We start from the raw sequence: 5784 nt of genomic DNA, 5'->3' as shown, positions 1-5784 counted from the left end.
AAAAAAATCCACAATTTTGCCATCCATCCTGAACCTTTCAAAGGATGGTCACTAGATCTTTTGAGAGCCTCCCGTTTCTTAGGTGACAAGGATTCCAAAATCAGCTTCTTTGTTCGCCTTTTGCCTCAGGCTGGAAGATTAAGGATAAGCTTCTTAATGGAAACCAAGTGTCATTTAAAAAAAAAAAAAGAAGGGATGACATATTTGGATATGTAAATCTGCCCAGGAGATTTGAAATCAGACTCATCCTAACCATGTTTTCCTAAGCCTTACAAAAAGCAACAGGGTGCTTGCTTCCATGTCTTCGATTGCTCATCTACATTTGCTCATTATCTATTTGAGGATGGATCTGATATTTTGCAACTCCCGAGACTTTTCCTTAGCCGTCTCAGCTTGTTTTCAATCCTTGTTATTGATCTGAGTGATTGTTTTTTTCACTCCAGGCCCGGAATGAATGCAATAACTAATATTGCGTGAAATTGTTGTGGCCCACCAGCGGGCAGCAGAGCGGGCAGCAAAGTCGGACATTGAGGAGGTTGGGGAGGATCATGGGCCAGTCCTGGAAGCTCAGACAAGGGCTCTGTGTCAGAGACAAAGCAGTGAGGCAGAGTAACAGCTGGAGCCAGTTCCCAGTGTGTGCATGCGCAGATCTACCAGAAGACAAGAACAACTAAAAAAGCAGGGTTGACTTGGGAGTAAAGCCACACCTTGGAGGTGATTGGCCCCTTCCATAGGAAACAAAAGAGGAGCGAATGGGGAGGGGGATTTTACAGGAAAGAATTCATTCATTTGGTTGTGTCAAGAGTGGAAAGTTCCATTTGTGACTATAAGAGACTCTGTGCCAAGTGTTGCCTTGCCCCGCATTTGGAAACTAGCTATCTGGCAGCTCTCCAAGCGAGATAAGGTTCGTGTGGTTAAACATTCCTCTGAAAGACTGTTTACTAAGCCTGGCTGACTGTGAATGAAAGGAATTCGCAGTCGTGTAAATAAAAGGGGTTTTGCAGGGACCCAGACTTCACTTCTTGATTGTGAAGGACGCCTGGGTCAGAACAGAAATATTCAATAGACCCACACTGCAAACAGGAAACCTAGAAAGTCAAGCAAACCTCTGGAGCACTTGGATACCGTTTGCATTGACAACATCACCGTCAGTCAATTGCAAAAGGCAGCTTTTACCTGAAGCAATTTACGTTTTCTGAACCACCCAGATTCTGAAAATCTGAAATCTCAATTGCGCGCTTCAAAGGGTACTTTTTGCGCAAGCAATCACAGCTTCTGCTAAAAGTCTTTAAATTCTCATGCTTTTCTGATCTCACAAGCATCTGGAATTCCCCTTCATTTGTGGGGTTTTCTCTTTTAAAAGTAAGTCATTCATTCTCTCTGTGTGTCTCTCTCTCTGTCCGTCTCTCTTTCTCTCCCTCCCCCTCTCCTCTCTTTCTCTCTTTCTCTCTTTCTCTCTCTCTCTGTGTCTGTCTCTCTCCCGCCATCTCCCCCTCTCTTTCTCTCTCTCTCTCTCTGTGTCTGTCTCTCTCTCCCCCTCTCTTTCTCTCCTGTCTCTCACTCCTCGCTCTCTCTGTCTGTCTCTCTCCCCCTCTCTCTTTCCCTCCCTCTCTTTCTCTCTCTCTTTCTGTGTCTGTCTGTCTCTCTCCCCCCTCTCTCTTTCCCTCCCTCCCTCCCCCTCTCCCCCCTCTCTCTCTTGCAGGAGAAATGATTGACAGGCTAAGCTCCCAGGCTCCGACACACTTCTCAGCAATGCAGCAGCAGGGAGAGCAGAAGTGCTGGTTTTAATTGCTCAGTTTTCTCTTCTGACGCTCAAGCCACTTTCCCAGTCCCAGCAGAAGGCTACCTTCGTGGTGTGCCAGCTGATCACGGCCCTGCTAATTGGATCCGGCAATCGGGGTAGCATGGGGGGGGATGGGTTGTTGTTGTTGGCTGGTCCTCTCTTTAGTGGCCTTCTGCAGACCCCTCCTCCTCCCTGCACTCAGCAGATTCTCTTTCCGCCACGGCTATTTTTAATAATGCGCTGGTAGGCACTGCCAGTGGCATCTTATCTGTGAGACAGTTTCTCGCTTGGGGACGGAGAACGAAATCCGACCTCACATTTTACACTAACAGGGGAAACATTCCTTTCACCTCGCGTGAGAGTGAAGATCTATTTGGTTTCTGAAACATTAATAGAACATTAGCACAGAAAGATAGATAGATAGATAGATAGATAGATAGATAGATAGATAGATAGATAGATAGATAGATAGATAGATAGATATAGGTGATAGAGAGAGAGATGGATAGGTAGATAGATAGATAGATAGATAGATAGATAGATAGATAGATAGATAGATAGATAGATAGATAGATAGATAGATAGATAGATGGAGGGATGGAGGGATGGAGGGATGGAGGGATAGATAGATAGATAGATATAGATGATAGATAGATAGGTTTAGATGATAGATAGATAGATAGATAGATAGATAGAGAGAGAGAGAGAGAGAGAGAGAGAGAGAGAGAGAGAGAGAGAGAGAGAGAGAGAGAGATGATAGATAGGGATGGATGGGTGCAGTGGTGACTTCCTACTGGTTAGGAACCCACCATCACCCATCCTCTCAAGATGATCATCAAACTATCCATTCAATGTGACTCAAACATCTCCAGATACCTGCTGATGATTCCATCGCACTCCAATCTTTCAACATCATAAAACAGGTGCTCCTGTGTTGATGGAAAGCTCCCTTCTATAACTGTGGCAATGAAATTAAGTTAGGTTCCTTGTAATAAACCTGTCTTAATGAACAGGGAGTTAATTATTTATCCCTTTCCATGTTTCTCTGATAGTTCCTCACTATCTTTTTTGATAGTGTGGTGACCAAAACTGGATGCAGTATTCCGAGTGTGGCCTTAAGGCTGATAAAGGCATATTTTTATGTAAAGATTCTGGAAATAGAAACAAATGCCTCCTTTCCCGTCTTTGCTTTTCCCTTTCAACTCACACTCCGGCTTGGCTCCTTCTCAGGAATTGTCACCATTCTGAATTCCAGACGGGTCAGTTGAACCTGAGAAGATAATTCAGCTGATACCAGTTTTGTGTCTCCTGACAGGGATAAAGCAGTTGGCACCGCGTAACTAATCGCAAGATTATAAAATGTGGTGGTGGTGAAAAAAACGCCCCAACTGCCCCTGAAGGGACCAGCGTGACGGGATCTGCCGATTGCAAGAAAGATGACACTGCCAAGATCGGACATGGATTAAAACACTTCTTGTTAAGGAAGCAAAAGGCCATCTGCAAAGGAACGGAAAATAAGTTGGTATTTCTAGCCTGCGCCTTCCGTCTTCGGTCTTCAAACAGAGCCAAGGATTGCCTTGCAAGGAACGGCATCAAGGTCGTCTACTCTAGAAATACATAAAACATAGAATCATAGGGTTGGAAGAGACCTTAAGAGGTCTTCTATCCAACCTTCTGCTCAAGGCAGGAGACCTTATATCTGTCCTGACGGAGGCTTCCCAAGAGCCTGGAGCAAACTCCTCATCCCGACAAAAACCCCTTTTATTAATTGACTGTGAATGCTGCTCATTCACATCCAGCAAAGTCTTTCGAGGGAGGATTTGCAATCACAGACCTTATCTGGCTTAAAAAGCTGCCAGGCCGATCTCTGCAAAACTTGGCAAGGAGTCTCAGAGAGTCACGAACTATGGAATTATGGAGAAACTTCCTAACAGTGAGGACAATTAACCAGTGGAACAGCCTTGCCTTCAGAAGTTGTGGGTGCTTCATCACTCAAGGTTTTCAAGAAGAGATTGGACAATCATTTGACCGGGATGATATATAGGTTCTCCTACTTGAGCAGACAGTTGGACTAAAAGATTTCCAAGGTCTCTTCTAACCCTGTTATTCTATGTTCTTTTCTACCTGTTGCTTAAGTTTTTCCCTTTTTGTAAAACTTTTTTTTTTTTTACAAATCCTGTGACTTTGTCCCCATGACCACGGAAAAGTTCCTTCTAGAGTTTAACCAATGTCTGTCTTTCTTCTAACAACATGCTCATTCTCTCTTCTACGTGCCACCCCTGCAGATATCTCAAGAGCTTAATGGTGTCTGCTCTTATGCTTTATCCTCGCACACTCTCTCTCTCCTTCAGTTAAACAATCCAACTCTTTCAGCCAACCCTTTAAGGATTTAGCAATAATAAGATCAACATCTGCAGCTTGAAGATGAAAAAATCTTCCAGCACTTAAGCTTTTGGTAAACACGCTCTCTTTTGCTGTCTTTCAGAACGCTTTATATTTTAGGTCACTACTTCACACAATCTTCCACTTTAAAAAAAAAAGGTTATTCATTGAGAGAAGCTCAGGGACCAATATTTTATGCCTGTGGACTTTTTTAAAATAAGCCAAAACATTCTGGTTTTTAAAATCTTACTTTGGTCTTCTGGTCTTATTGTTTGAGGAAGCACAAAATTTGTGAATACGGTCATGATGTGATAACATCATGCTGAGCAGGTAGAATTGGGGATTCTTCTTTCTAGAAGCTTCATGGACTTTCAAAAAAAACCTTTTCAGTCCGATAATCTATTTGGAAGCTAATACAATTTTGCAATTGCATGTCTTAAAGTTTATCAGTTTCCAGATGAATTTTTTTTCATGGTGCATTTCCCAGAGCTTGGAAGAGGACAAAGATTTATTTTAATTTATTTTATTTGGCTTATATTTTGTTCCGATCATAAATGATTCTGAGCATCTTATAAACCTACCAGAGGTAAATAGGATTAAAAGAGCAAAACTAGACAGACGAATAAGACAGTGTTGTAAAATATTATGCCAAGGAGCCATCAAAACCAATGTCGTCTTATACTATATTGTGCCACAAAGTTGAAATCCAGCTTCCAAGACAGAATGTAAAAGAAGTTTGATAGAAGAGAATATTTGTAGTTTAAGATTGAACTGTGGAGTTCTTGGTGCTCTCTGAGCTTGGTTTTCTTGAAGACATTTCATTACCCAACTAGGTAACATCTTCAGTGCTAGATGGGGATGGGGTTTGCTCTCACTTTGTATATCAGTGGCTTGTTCGTCATTATGGTTCTTTGATTAGATTGTTGTTTACTGTTTTACTATCTGAGTTGGTAGTTCCTTGATAGGGGTATTATTTATTTCTTGATTGCCGGTCTAGTGTTAATCTTGGTCTTAATTTCTTCTCATCTGGGTGTTGATTGCTGGCGAGGACGTGTTCTGGTCTTTTAGTTTCATTTGGGGCTTTTTGATTGTCTCTTTTGAGAAACATGTAGATGTTGTTTATCTCCATGTGCCTGTTGATAGCCAATTTGTTTGAGTGTCAGGCTTCAGGGAATTCTCCAGCATTTTGGGGACTCACCTTGATCTAGGATACTCACAATTTCTCAGCTGAAACTATAGTCAAGTCTGTCCATCATCATCATTTAAGAACCCCATAATCCCTGGGCAGCTGAATGGACCCTAGCAGAGCGTTTTAATGGCCAGATGCCCTTCTCTGTCGTCAGTATGGAGTTTTGTTCAGCAGATATATTCTCATTGTGCCCAGAGAGAGAAATATCTGTAGATGTAGATTTGTAGATTTATTTATTTATAGGCCGCCCTTTTCCCTGAGGGGACTCAGGGCGGCTTACAATCAAAAAAGGAAGGGGAGTGTAGGACAATACCAAAAAGAAATGTGCACAAAGTAAATTAGACAATAAAACTCAACATTCACTCAGCATTCGGGAGGGGCGAAAATAAGATTATCCCCAGGCCTGACGGGCTAGCCAGTTCTTGAGCGC

Source organism: Thamnophis sirtalis, unplaced genomic scaffold (genome assembly GCF_051295495.1).
Source record: "Thamnophis sirtalis isolate CommonGarterSnake01/CBP01778 unplaced genomic scaffold, rThaSir2_p1.2 scaffold_2, whole genome shotgun sequence".
In the NCBI taxonomy this organism is placed as follows: domain Eukaryota; kingdom Metazoa; phylum Chordata; class Lepidosauria; order Squamata; family Natricidae; genus Thamnophis; species Thamnophis sirtalis.
The sequence above is the reverse complement of the archived record's forward strand: the minus strand, read 5'-3'. Positions refer to the sequence as shown.